Source organism: Cnephaeus nilssonii, assembly GCF_951640355.1.
Source record: "Cnephaeus nilssonii genome assembly, chromosome: 1".
Lineage (NCBI taxonomy): Eukaryota > Metazoa > Chordata > Mammalia > Chiroptera > Vespertilionidae > Cnephaeus > Cnephaeus nilssonii.
Window position 1 is genome coordinate 55,563,797 of NC_137072.1, and position 15,306 is coordinate 55,579,102.

A 15,306-nucleotide genomic window follows, 5' to 3' on the forward strand; every position below is an offset into this window, starting at 1 on the left:
TCAAAACCACCCTAGAAAACAATTAACCAAAAAGCTGTGATCACAGCACTGTTGTGTCTGACTGACATGTTACATGGGCCATAGAAACGATGTTAATATTTAGGATGTATTCAGTTCTTTTCAGAATCACAGTTACACATCATCTTTTCGTTGGTGTTCACAGATGACAAATTTATTTTTTATTTTTGTATATCTTCACCAGAGGATATTTTTTCCATTGCTTCTCAGAAAGAGTGGAAGGCAGAGAGTGGGGGAGAGAAAGAGAGAGTGGGGAGAGAGAAACAATAATATGAGAGGGACACATCCATTAGTTGCCTTCCACACGCACCTCAACTGGGGGTGGGGAGTGAACCCAAAACCCAGGTACATGCCCTTCAGTGTGCGGGCCGATGCTCTAACTGTTAGGAGCAGAAATAGAATATTGGGGACCAGCTACAATGATAAGAAATATTAATCATGCTCTGTTAACCGTGATGGTTCTGTTCTCATTAGAAAAAGAGAGAAAGCACATTCTAACCTGGCTGGGGGTTGTACACCCTGGGACATGCAGTCCATCCTCCTTCAGAGAACTGTCTATCATTATGGGAAGATTTACAACCTCATGGCTGAAACAATTTAGTCCCAGAGGCACCCACTCTTTACAGCCCCAGCCCCTATTGCCTGTAATCTGGTCCTGAGGCACTGAGAGGCGACCGCCCTCTGTGACCCCCGCCCCCCACAAGCCCACATGACTTGCAACCTGTAATGATTCTATCCTGTCTACTTTCCCATGCCTGTAATTCCTACTTCCCCATGTAATCTTTGTCCTTCTACCCAGTATAAGCAGCTGGCTTACAGGGAGAGACAGAGCAGATTTTCGTGGATGACCTGCTGCTCTCCCATACTGCCGGCATTATTGGAAAAAACGCTCATTTATGATTCAGTCCTGCCTCTGCTTAATTGGCTGAAGTAGCGACAGGCAGCCCGGACCTCTTGGTTGTCTGGCTACATAACCACTGAGCCACACTGGCCAGAGCACAGATGACACATTTTTTAATCATTTAATTCCTTGAAACCTCAGGCCTAATGCCAATTCTGGATCTTTCCCCCAGATGATGGTGGTTCATTCGAATTGAGGTCCATGGATCCTTACGAGCTATTGAAACTGTTTCCATCCAACAGAATGTACTGCTGCCAGAAAGCACCATTTCCAGCCTTGGTGGACTCGGTCCCAGAATTTTGGAAACAACTGATAGTTTCTCTCCATATGGCTCAGACTCTTGAAGAAGCAAAGTACTCATGTAACTGTGGACGAAAAGGGCCACATGCTGACCTGACAAGCTCAGGGGAGGCCTGCGTGGTGGTCTTGCAAACTCAGAGACCTAAAGTAACCAGAAGGATGGTCTGAAATTAAACTTTAACTAAAAGCAGTTACGGTGGGCAGTTACGCCCTAGGCCGGTATCTTCACTGATAAGGTCAACCTTTACCTTAACTGAGCCTATCTGTCTTTTTGCATCTATGATAACATACCCTTGAAATGTCTGGGTGACTTGTAACTTCCCTTTTTCTGGAGCCCCTGGGGCACAACCAAATGTGGTGGGTGCCAGGACAGATACCACAAATTCCTCCATTATCATGTTAATTGTTCCTGCACCCACCTAAGTATGTGTCCATCATTTCACTTTTTATCCAATCCCAGGGGTTTCCCACAGCTTTACTTTATCCCACCTCCTTAATCCATCACCAATGAATTTCATGTAACCCACCTATGTCCCTCCTTTGATGGCAATGTATAAATACAAATGTAACCCGCCATTCTCCGGAGCATTATCTCAATTTGTTGAGGTTCTGCTTCCTGGCATATGTCGACAGTTTGGCTCAAATAAACTCACAAAAGTTCTTTAGAGGTTTCAATGTTGTTGTTTTTTTACGTTAACATAACAAAAATGTATCTTAAAGGCCAGAAAAGTATTTTCTTTCGCGTAAGTTTGTTCATTAGTTTCGGGATCTTTTTGTTATTTTGGTATAAATGAAAATGATTTCTTCTTTGGTTAAACAATCTATTTTTTAATCGTCTTGTTTAAGTCTGTGCTGTAAAGGATTGAAGCTTCATCCAACTTCTGTAGTCCTCTCTTAGAATTCTCCTTCCGCCAGAGCTCCGTGTCCCTTACAGGCACGGGGCAGTAGATGTTCCTCGCGTCAGCAGGAACAAGATGTCCTTTGTTCTAAGCAATTTCCTCTCTTTGCATTGCAGGCCTGCCTGAAAGAATTTTGCCAGAAATCCTACATGCTTGATATGAAGGCATGCAAAACCAATTTCTAGAATACATGGTGAAAAAACCTGCTCAGGAGAAATAATTTAGATCAGAAATGTACTTGATATGTATTGTCAGGCTAAAGAAAGTTACACATATATGTCAATATCAATCACTCTTTAATATTGGATCTGCTGCCTGTTGGTTTTGAGACCTTGGCAAATTAAAACATTGAGTACCAGGTACAGGAGCAGCACAAATATCAGGGTTTGCTATTTTTAGTGCACTGTAGTCCTGGAATTTTTCTGATACTTTCTTATTCTTCAAAACCTTCTTTCTAGATTTCATGAGGAAAACACACCCCTTCAGATTAATGTATTTTCAAAATATGCAAAAAATACAAATACACAAATCATTTTAATAGGTACATTTTGGTTGCTTGCCTTCTTGAGAACTTCTAGGAAAATGCTTTAATCTTGCCAAAAATTTCTCCTAAATTACACTTTTGTCTACATTACTTCAGTGCCTGTAAAAATGAAGTCCCTGCTGTGACCTGGAATTAGCAGAGAGGGTGGCCTTCCATGGATCTGAGTATTTTGCCTTGGGACTTAGTTTTCAAGTAAAACAGCGAAATGTCTTGGGGGGGGGGGGGGGAGAGGGCGGGGTTATGTCACTGAATCATAGAACAGAACGTGACTTCAGAGGGAACTAGGCCAACTCTTTTGTTTTCTGAGAGCTAAGGTTGAGAGAGGAAACAAGGCTCTTCGGGGTCAGGTTAAGGTAAAGGCCGAGGCGGGATTCAATACGTGGTCCTTTCTCCTACTGTGTATGTTATAGTGATACCGAGGGAACAGTAATCAATTCTGGAAAACTCTTGACAAGTTAACTTACTCTAATGCTGTTAACATAAAAAAAACCATTGAAACCTGTAAAGAACTTTTGTGAGTTTATTTGAGCCAAACTGTCGAAATATGCCAGGAAGCAGAACCTCAACGAATTGAGATAATGCTCCGGAGAATGGCGGGTTATATTTGTATTTATACATTGCAATCAAAGGAGGGACATAGGTGGATTACATGAAATTTATTGGTGACAGATTAAGGAGGTGGGATAAAGCAAAGTGGTGGGAAACCCCTGGGATTGGATAAAAAGTAAAATGATGGACACATACTTAGGTGGGTGAAGGAACAATTAACATGATAATGAAGGAATTTGTGGCATCTGTCCTGGCACCCACCACATTTGGTTGTGCCCCAAGGGCTCCAGAAAAAGGGAAGTTACAAGTTACCCAGACATTTCAAGGGTATGTTATCATAGATGCAAAAGGACAGATAGGCTCAGTTAAGGTAAAGGTTGACCTTGTCAGTGTAGATACTGGCCTAGGATGTAACTGCCCACCGTAACTGCTTTTAGTTAAAGTTTAATTTCAGACCATCCTTTGTGGTTACTTTCGGTCTCTGAGTTTGCAAGACCACCATGCAGGCCTTCCCTGAGCTTGTCAGGTTAGCATGTGGCCCCTTTCGTCCACAATGCTTATTTTTCCCATTCTTTTATTATTAATTTTTAAATTTTTATTGTCTAAAGTTTTACATTTGTCTTCTTTTTCCCCAATTGACACTCCGCCCAAGCCATTCCCACCCCAGACAAGCCGCCACTGCCCCAGTGTCTGTGTCCATTGGTTAGGCTAATATGCATGCATACAAGTCCTTTGGTTGCTCTCTAACCTTCCCCCCTCCCCTACCATTTGTCTCTGGATCTATTCTTGTTCATCAAATTATGTTGATCATTATATCCCACATATGAGTGAGATCATGTGATATTTATCTTTCTCCGATTGGCTTATTTCGCTTAGCATAATGCTCTTCAGTTCCATTCATGCTGTTGCAAATGGTAAAAGTTCCTTCTTTTTTATAGCGGATTTTTCCCATTCTTGACAGAAGAGTGAAAATGAACTCTCATGAATAAGATTCAAATGTTTGAGAATTCATACATCCAGAAATGTTTTCACGGCATGCCCTAGTCAGTTACATAACTGCATTCAAGGACATGCACACCATTTGCGATGTTACTTTGTGGGAATTAAATGAGATAATGTATGGCAAGCACTTTGCTCAATGCCTGGCCCACAGGAAGCAGTTAACACATATTAGCTAATTCATACTACAATTACTTGCTTACATCTGGGAGTCCTCTTTCAGCCAAAGAGCTGGGCAGAAAACATTTCCTCACAATTTTGGAGATAATTACTGCATCCTTCTTCACAGCATCTGAGGAGTCAAATTAAAAAAAAAATAGCATGGTCACCATGGAAATCTGGGGAAACAAAGACACTAAAGATTTGCAAATGCATTTCAATTCCCCAAATAGGTTGGAAGCAGAAAGAGACACACACATTCTATTTCCTGCCTTCTCTATCCAGTTTAAATACTTCCGTTTTAGTATCTCAAAAAGCTGACTTTAACCGTGAAGCCCTTTGAAGAAAGCTCTGTGGGCTTCCCCCAGAGACTTCTTTCTCTATCAGCAGAGCAGCTAGACAAAGTAGCAGTGGGCTTGTCTGAACACTTCCCTTTACCAAAAGAAATAAACAAAGAGGAACTACATGTGGGCTGTTTTTTAAAATATATTTGTTTTTCCATTATTAAAGACATAGGCCGTAACCACTAATACTTATCAAGCAGAAACTACCTGCCAAGCAATGCACTGAGTGCAATAGTTTGTCCAATCAAAATTCCTGGGAAGTTTACCTAATTTCCCCATATCTCTCTTTCCTCATCCATAAGATGGAGATTAAAAATGATTCAGGGAAGGGCAAGAAGATTTTTAATGTAAGTTAAAACTCAATGAAAGTAAAAAAAAAAAATAAATGTGTTAACGTTGTATAGCTCCCAGTCCACTTGCATCTGATAGTGACTTACTGTATCTATCTGGCAGGTAAGGGGCTGTCATTATGTCTTCGTAATTACACTCTGACAGATAATTACACTATTTCCATTTCTCATGTTTACAATACGTGGGTGTATACACATTTTATAAAGTTTAAAGCACTTGGAAATAAGAAATACTGCATGGCTGATTGGGTGCTGTTGCTGCCTGTGAGTATAATTTTCTGAAAGTGGAAAGCGGCCTGTCATTGAATGCTTCATGGACAATCTACAAGCCCAGTAGAGCACAGGCAGGTGTTTCACTGGATCTTTTCACTGAGCCGTCCTACTAGTATAACTGAATTAATTTCTGCACTAAGGAATGAAAAAATGTATTTAAAAAACATTTACACACTTGTTACTAACCTGTATAAAGGTTATCAACAAGCTATATCAGAATATCCCATTCCATAAAAAATCTGAAGAACAGAATAGACTGGTGAATATAATAGAATCAGGGACATAGAAAGGGAGTGGACTGACAATTCTCAGGGGGCAGGGGGTCTGAGGGGTGCAGGAAGAGATTGGACAAAAATCTTACACTTATGGATGAAGACAGTGGCTGGGGGTAAGGGCATGGGGGGGGGGGCGGGAATCAGGTGGAGGGGAGCTATTGCGGGGGAGGGGAAAGAGCAATAAAGATTTATTTTTAAAAAAATATCCCATTCCAGGTTTACTTTAAACAATATGACTCTTTGGAGAAGTGAGTGTAAGTACAATATACCAGCAGCAAGGAGGCTTGGTAAAGATTGAATTGTGGGGAAATATACATTGAGACGATTCATTGATTAAATATGTATTAATATCGACAATGTGCTCTGCACTTCCCACCCCCCACCCCCAAATCAGAGGACACATAGTAAACTAAACAATGAACATGCTACGGGGCAGACAAGCAAAAGACGCTGTGTTGTCAGGCACTGCAGCGAAGGAACAGGCCGCAGGTAAAGGATGAGGGTGCTGGGGAGGTTCCGGTGAGGAGGTGGTGAGCCAAGGATCCTCCCAACAACCTACTGACTTGAAGAAGTGCAGATCTGTAAAGAGGGTTTCCTCGCACTAACATTTCCTCATTCTCCAGGAGCCCGTGTGTGAGACTTTAAAAATAAATGGACATGTAGCAATAGGCACACATCACACCGTTATATTTGACTTTACCAACTGTATGCAAATCTCTCTTCGGTATACACAGAGATCCTATCAAATGCCACGAATAAAGAGGTCCTTGCAGGCTTGAACTGTTTGGCAGGCATATTTCATCTAAGAAATGAAGGAGGAGACTTAGGTGGAAGTAAGTCACTTCTTCTCTCATTGGTTTGTGACCCTGAGTTACTCATCATATAAACCCAAACTTCAGTCACATAGGAGGGTGAGAAAGAATCTAGAGACTCCACAGAGACACGGCACAAGTAAGTGATATGATTGACCTTCTCTGAGATAAGAAACGAGATACCTTTTACTGTTGAAGGTTTTAGTTTCATTACTGTCATATTCTCTGTGTGATGGAGTGACTATCTTTTCTCACCATTTCACTTGCTCACAGCCTCTCTATGTTAGTGGCCGAGTGGAAATCAAACGGCAATTTCTAAGAGAAATATAGGTACTGGGTGATTTTAGAAGATTTTTGAAAAGATCCTTCAAGTGGATTTTAACATAGAAAATACTGTCAATACCAGAGGGGAAAAGCTTGTCCTAATCCCAGGTTTGTGAATTGTTCCAGAATTTTCCCAAGTGATGTTTTCAGTGTGTGAAGCAGTAGAGACTGTCATCGGTTTTCTTTTTTTTTTTTCCCCTTTAAAAAGGTGTAGGGGTTTTATTCTTCCTTACCCCCATGTAAAATAGGTATTATTTTTGTTAGGAAGAAGGAAGGTGACATGGGTGGGCAACTTTGCTGTCTCTGTCGGAAAGAATTAGAGTTAACACTGAAACCTTCTTAGCATAGTGACTGGCACTCAGGGAGTGCTTAGCACCTGTTGGCCATTATGATGATAGGACCTTTCCGCCAGGGCCGGGACTAGGATGGGGCAAGTGAGGAGAGTGAGGCACCCAGGGCACACAGTGCAAGGGGCACTTAGTGTCGGGGTTGGGGTTGGGCAAACGCTGATCCTGCACCTGTCGGAGATTGAGTACCTCCTTGGGAGGAAGGGCCTCTTTCAGGCAAGAAAAAAAGAAAAAGTTCAGGTATTTTATTTATAATATTTTCTATCACTTTAAGGCTCATTTTGTTGAAGAGTCCCCGTGTTTTGCCAAGAATTGCATTCTATCATCATTTGGCTTCAAAGATCATTTAAGGCATTTGCCCCAGGCCAGAAATTGGAACTCACAGTTCCCAAAGCATATTTTAATTATTCCTCGTGCTTTGGATTTAATGTGAGGCAAGTGTTTAAAATGATTATTTAGTTGGTCTTTGATAGGAAAATAGATTTCCTGTCTTGCTAATTAAAAATTAAACATCTGGTGTTTGATTCAAATCCATAACTTACTCAGTTAACAAAAATTTTTATATTTCTCTATTGTCCTACAATTTAACTCCAACCTGGCAACTTTTCCAGAACGAAACTGGAAATGCTCAGGCACACTGGGAATGAGGAAAATTAGCATGCTTTACCACCAACTGTTAATGGGTTTCATGTCAATATGTGCAAGAAATTCTCGCGTGGACAATAACATCTCATGTGATTGCTCTCTGAATCCAATTGTTGCATTTCAAAACACTGTAGTTTAGTCAATGAGAGTACATACATTATGCTCTAATTATTACTGGTCAAGTTAGGTTGTAACAAAGAACAGAGGGCAAATTCACAAGCAATCTTTGTTTTTATACTGAAAACTCATAGGCATAAAAAAATCAATAACAGCTGAAACCGGTTTGGCTCAGTGGATAGAGTGTCGGCCTGCGGACTCAAGGGTCCCAGGTTCGATTCCGGTCAAGGGCATGTACCTTGGTTGTGGGCACATCCCCAGTAGGGGGTGTGCAGGAGGCAGCTGATCAATGTTTCTCTCTCATCTATGTTTCTAACTCTCTATCCCTCTCTCTTCCTCTCTGTAAAAAATCAATAAAATATATTTTAAAAAAAATCAATAACATAAAACTGCATCTAGAATTCCCAAGTATGTTCGAAGTTCCTTTTATTTAAGAGTAAGAGCTCGCTCATGTAGGCCAACACTTTCATGAATAAAATAAATTAGGGTAAATAGCATTTGGATTCTGGATTGAACTGTAATATGATTAATAATCCCTTACTTGTAAGTTTCTATCCATCAAAATTACTCCAAAAATCCTATCCCTTTTTTCAGTTACCTGCTGAAATCTTAATGGGCACAACCATAATAATTGGATATTAGTCTCCTTTGCCAAAGAGTTACATTTGTGGTTTTTTTTGTGTGTTAATCCTCACCCAAGGATATTTTTCCATTGATTTTTAGGGAGAGTGGAAGAGAGAGGGAAAGACAGAGAGAAACATCGATGTGAGAGAAACACATCAATTGGTTGCCTCCTGCACACGCCCTGACCAGGGCCTGGGCTGGGGAGGAGCCTGCAGCCAAGGTATGTGCCCTTGACTGATATCAAACCCGGGACCCTTTGGTCCACAGGCTGATGCTTTGTCCATGAGCCAAACTGGCTAGGGCCAGAGCGTTATATTTGGATTATTGTCACCTTTCTGGCACAAACACTAGAATTTTTAAAACTGTTTCACTGCTCTTACAACAGTGTACAGAATAAAATACTGGCTTAGTTAAAATAAAATGGTTTTTATTATGATAAAGGTTTATTTTATCAACCTACTGCTACAATAAACTATCAAATTACTACACTGAAATGTATTCTGGTAATATGAAGTAAAAAGAGCTACAAAGCTAGTAGAAAGACAGAACTTTTCAAAAAACACTGTAAAATATTTAATTTCTAAACTAGTTTAGCATATATTAAAGCTGAATCTTCTTTTGCATTTAATGGCTAAATTCATATGCGTTAATATGTGGAAGTTTCTATCCAGGGTATTTACTAGTCATTATTCATATGGTGTGTTTTTAAGAAACGAGGTATCTTATTTTTCAAAGAGAATTCTAAGAGGGCTTTTTATTTGCTGAATCAGGAACTTGACATGACTTTCTTTTGAATAGAAGGAAGGTAGTGGTTAGTTTTAAGACTAAAGGAGTTCTTTAAGCATAAACAACTGTTTAACTTCCTGTTTCTGTATCATTTCAGGAAATATATGCAGCTCTCCCTATCTATGTGGGATTCTTAACACAGAATGACAGTGGCAGGGCTCGGCAATGAGGCTAACAGGAAATAAGAGGCCAGCAGGACCCTAGAATTTGCCTAGGCCAGTCAAATCATATTTAGGTCTATAACCCACCTGGGTGTTCTTTTCATGTATTATGTGAAGTTGGAATCTGATTATGTGTATTTTTCCTCCTTTGTCTCAGAACCACTTGTTGTTGTTGATAATCTTCACCTGAGGATATTCTTCCATTGCTTTTTAGAGAAAGTGGAAGGGAGAGGGCAAGATAGGAACATCGATGGGAGAGAGAAACATCCATTGGTTGCCTCCTGCACATGCACCAACCAGGGCCAGGGATCAAGCCTGCAACCGAGGTACGTGCCCTTGACCGAATCCAACCTGGGACCCATCAGTCCATAGGCTGATGCTCTATATCCACTGAGCCAAACCAGCCAGGACGTCTCAGAACCATTTTAACCTCGTCCCTTTGTGTCCCGACTGAAATGTCGTTATCTGCTGTGTGTTATCTGAGGTTCTGTTTTGAGATGCTATGCACCTCTGTGTGTCTAGTCCTAAACAAAGGTCACATTACCTGAATTGTAAGGTTTTCTATATGTCCTGCCATCTGGCAGGTCCAGTCCTCTCCTTTTCTCTTAATTTTACTTGGTCCTTAGCATTTCCATTTGAAATTCAGGATCAGGTTTATCTTGGATTTTGAATATAGACAATCATTTTGATTATAAATAAAAATAGTTTTTATCTTCTTTCCACTCCTTACAGATGTTATCTTAATGAATTAACTAGGTCACCTGGGACTATGTTGAATAGTAGTAGGGGGTCTTGTTATTCTTGACATTAAAGGAAATGCTTCTATTTTGTTTTCCATTATGTATGATGTTTGCTCTGAGGTTTTTGTAGAGACTCTATTAGGTTTAGGAAGTTTTTCTCTATTTCCAGTTTGCCAAGAGGTTTGTGTTTTTGTGGGGGTTTTTTTACAGATTTTTTTTAACACAAATGAATGATTAATTTTTTAAAAGTGTTTATTTGCATCTATTGAGAATATGATTTACAATTTTTATAATCTATTACTGTCGTATATTATACAGATAGATGTTTTGGTGATGGCACATCTTCCATTCCTGGGATAAACGTATTTTGTCATTATATTTTATTTCTTTTTACACTTTACTAAATTTGAATAGCTAATAAGTTATTTAGGGTATTTATATCTATGTTTATAAGTAAGATACATCTATACTCTTCCTCTTTTAATATATCTTTGACTTTTCTTAATTTTTCAATTCTCTGAAACTACTTGTAAAAGACAAGGATTATCTTTTCCTTGAAGATTAAGTAAAATTCGCCCGTAAAATCATCGGGACCCTGTCTCTTTCATGGGTGTAACTAATTACCAATTCAGTTTCTTTACTGATTATTGTTCAATGCAGGCTCTTGGTTTCTTTTTTATTTGATTGTGTTAATGTATAAACCTCTCAAAATTTCCCCACTTATATTTAGTGACATAAGGTTATTTGTAGTGGTAGCTTATGATTTTTAATGATCTGCTTTACCTGCTATGACCTCTTTTTATTTGTAACATTAATTATGTGTGACTTTTCAGATCTTTTCCTCTTACAGGTGGCAATTTGACCTTTTAAAACATTTTATAAAACTGGCCGCCAGACCCTAGTTTCAAGCGCTACATCCCTCCAGCCTCCCCTCTTATGAGCAAGATTTTATTCCCCTTTATTCTGAAGGAGTTAACCCCCTGGCTGGCCCCGCCTGTCGCAGAATTTAGAGTCATGCTCATTGCATTTGTTTCTGTTCACTTTGGCCCGGGCAAAGCTTATCTTGCTTTTAATCCCAACTATATATTTTCTTCCTATATTTCATTTTTATTTGTATGTGCTTGCAGCAGGATGGGTTTATCAAAGAACATGATCTTGCGGATTTGAGTCCAGTCAAATCACACAAAGCTGGACACTCGGCTCTGCTATGGTGGGAGCCACGCCTCCCTTTCCTTCTCCTTCCCTCTCTTCCTTTTTATTCTCTCTTTTCTTTTTCAACTCATACTGCTACTAGAGAATCAAACTCCCTTGTCGCTCGTGGGAGTGAGGTTCTTGCCATTTCTTCAGAAAATGAGTTTTCTAAGATTTGCCTGGGAGGATGGGATGGGGAAAAAGGTTTCATTGGGGTGAAGTTACGGTTCCTAGCTTCCAAAATCCCCTGCCCCTTCAGCCAGTCCTGGAAAAGGCGCAGCTGGGGTTCCAGCAGAGCCAGAAGCAAGGCCGGTGTCGGGGGCTTCCGAGCCCTGTTGCAGCCGGGTGTGGCTCAGCATCCAAGCTCACTGAAGTCCGTTAGTCCATGTGTGGGGGCCCACGTGGCCGTGCACTAGGTGGGTGCAGGGGGGCGCACCCCCTGGCCACAGGGGAGCCCGGAACCTGGTGCGTGAGAGGGAGAAGAGGAAGAGAGGAGAGCAGGAACGTCCCTTGTTTGGAAGTTTAAATATTCAGGTTTCATCCATTTGCAGTGGCCACGCCCATCCTGGCCACTAATTCGTTCCCAGGTGTGACTGGCAGACAGGTAGGCACCTTTCCACATCACGCAGACCTTACTGGGCATGTGTCTAAGCGGCCTTTGTCCAGTCCCTCCCCCCATCCATCAGCGGGAACAGGCTGGAGAGTGTTAAATGCAGCTTTGGGGCAAAGATGTGGAAATGGCCTGCCTCTACTATTTGGTCTTCTCTTGCTCCTTCGCTGTTAACTAATAACCAGGTTATTACAACAGCACCAATACCATGTGCCCAGCACCATATTGTACACCCAATAGGTTCGTCACCATTTTACCGGTAAGGAGACTGAAGCTAAGAACAGGTGACTTGCTCAAGACCATTCAGGTAGTGTCAGGAGTGACTCCAAAACCATACCTTGCCTTCAACCTTGAACTTGTTCCTCACTGCATCCTTTGGTGGGGGCTGGGATAGGTGTTACCGTTGTCCATCATCTTTATGAAAGAAAGTCTTTAATGAAGTGAGATTACTGTGACAATGCTAAATGCAACAAGAGGGGAAAATATATTGTTCTAGACACTCCCCTCTATTTCCTCATCTATTTTCATTGGCCATAGAAACATTTACTTGAAATTCCTAATGTTAGTTTTTAAGCCAAAGCTTTACAAGATATAGAAAGGATTTTTAGAATCAGTAAATGTTTCCAACTGCATTTACCTTTACTCATTTTGTTGTTGTTGTTGTTGTTGTTGTTGTTATAAAAATGAGCACGTATATCCTGAAAAACAAAAGTCTTCAATTTTGGTATTTGTAGCTGTAGAAATCAAGAAAACAGACTCTTGTTCAGTAGAAAATATAATTATGCAAGTAACTACAAGAATGTGGTGTGCCAGTACAGCTTCATTAATGAGTTCCGACTGTTGAAAGGATGTTCTGGAAGGAGAGATAAGCAGTTGTCAGATGTTCACAGACCTGTGCCAAATCTTAGATTTAAAGATATATTTGCAGAGAAATGTAGATAACTACCCATCTCTGCCAAGAGTTTTAAAATATCTTCTGTGCAATCCAGAGACAGAGAAGCATCGATCAGACCGTCAAACCTCAGAGGGAAGGTAGGGGAGGGTGGGGGTAAGGAGGAGAGATCAACCAAAGGACTTGTATGCATGCATATAAGCCTAACCAATGGACACAGACAACAGGGGGGTGAGGGCATGAGCGGGGGTGGGGGGAGGGGACAAAAGGGGGATAAGGACACATATGTAATACCTTAATCAATCAAGAATATTTTAAAAGAATAAAATATCTTCTGTGCTTGAGTGAAATGCACTATGAAATAGCATAATGTTGCAAATTAACAACAATACAATCCCTTTGTTTTCATGCAGAATTGAGGAGTTAGACACTGATATTTATGTGGCATTTGACCAAATGAGAAAAGGTTACATGTTTACATCTTAATGTTGACCATAATGGGCATATATGAACCTATATGTACATGTAATGTTTATAAGAAGAATATATAATTTCTTTATTTTTGTGGAACCCTTGACCTAAGACAACAAAAATCAATTTAAAAAATTGTGTAAAATGCTTTTCAAATAGAAACTGCAGCAAAGAATGATACTTTTCCCACTCTGAAGATTTTTTTTTTGGTTCTTTTAAGATTTAAAACAAATAGATTAAAGAATTACAACAATTATGCTTTTTATTTCCTAGATAATAATTTTTCCTTTATGATTACATAAAATGTTTCCTTTTTTTCAGAAGGAAATCTACTACTTCACATTTTTCATTTATTTTTTGTGCTCTCATATCTTTCCCACTATTTATTTCTAAGCTCAGCATTTCTAAGGGACTTGAAAATAGTCTCATTATTCTGATGGACAATTCCTTTAGTTCCCCAACTTTGAACTTCCTATATGCATTCTTTCCCAAAGGAATTCAGGGCTGTACGTGTTGGAATATTTATTAGTTGACTCCAGTGAATTCTTGTCCACAGAGAACATTCCCTCACATATTGATACGTGTGACATGCACCACCTTTCACTTGGGTGGGAACTGGATGGCTAATGGGATGAGACAGGACACAGAATGACCAGGGGGACGTTTTAGCAAGGAGCACCCCTCCACAACCTCTGCACATGGAAAACCCGGGCCCAGAGAAACGATTCCTTAGGAAGCACCATCCCATCATTTCCTGGGCCCTGAGGGGGTCTAGACAGTCAACCAGACCATGCTCTCCAGGCGTCCTCTCCACAGGTAGATACCATGAATGCGTGCACCTAAAATGTGAACTTGGTGATCTAGATTTTTATGATTTGTGTTTGACCTTTTATTTCATGTGACTTCAGATGGAACTTTGAGGCTTGAGCCCAGCTTTTCTTTTTATCTAACATTCTAGTAATATCTTTGAAAGATTTCCTTAGTAGAGAATAAAATGTTTAAACTCGCCAGTTTAAATAAATAATTGTTACTTATGATTTTTATTTATGCAATTATTATAATTATTATTTTTAGTGTGCTCTATTCACTATAGAACCAGTTCAAAGTTATTGTTATTATTAACTAATAATTATTAAGTGTGTAGCATTGTTCTAAATGCTTTACATGTATTAAATCCCCAAATCCATATTAATATCTTTCTCTTTAAAAAGTGTGATTTAAAATTCAGTGAGATTTTGTTGGCTAGCTCAAAAATACACAGTAACTACATGAAAGAACCGAATTTCAAATGAAAATGTTTCTAATTATTATACAATTACAATACAGTCTACTATTAGTGCTTAAAATAATTAATTGTTTAAATACAATGGAAATGAGCCTTGACAGGTGTGGCTCAGTGATAGAGAGTTGGCCTATGCACCAAAGGGTTGTGGGTTCGATTCCCGGTCAAGGGCACATACCTGGGTTGCAGGTTCATTCCCCTGGTCAGGGCACATGCTGAAGGCAACCAATTGATGTGTCCCTCTCACTTCAATGCTTCTCTCCCACTCTGTTCCCCTCCCTCCCACTGTCTCTAAAAATCAATGGGAAAAATATTCTTGGGTGAGGATTAACAAAAACAAACAAAAAAACAATGGAAATGAAATTATACAAATCATAAAAATCTCACAAAATGATATAATGACATGCATCTAGCCAGTAGAGCTAGTATTAGAAAACTCTCTGAAATATAAGGAAAGTTTGCTTGCTTTTTTCCTTGCTCCCCTACAGGGGGAATGGAGATATATGTTCACCATTGTCCCATCCCAACAGAGGTCCCCAAGATGGGGTATGTTTGTATGGTGCAAGCAACCCAATAAAGCCAGCAGCATGGGTCAGTAAGAAAGAAAAGAGAGCAATGTTTCCCTAAGCCTTTGATTCCCAGAGGGTAAAGCCACAGGTGAGGGAAGAGAGGGGGTGAGAGGTTGGCATGGCT

General features: G+C 40.0%; 1 protein-coding gene across 2 annotated transcripts in view; it reads left to right on the forward strand.

The window, feature by feature from the left end:
- The first annotated feature begins 6,450 nt into the window (after positions 1–6,450).
- Positions 6,451–15,306, forward strand: part of HPGDS (hematopoietic prostaglandin D synthase) — a 29,328-nt gene continuing 20,472 nt past the window's right edge. The window contains exon 1 of one of the 2 annotated variants that reach the window (XM_079772452.1): positions 6,451–6,562. The gene's annotated coding sequence lies outside the window, so the exon portion shown is untranslated. Of the gene's footprint in view, positions 6,563–14,031; positions 14,148–15,306 lie in introns of those variants that run through there. The other variant, XM_079772453.1, reaches the window with a different exon arrangement.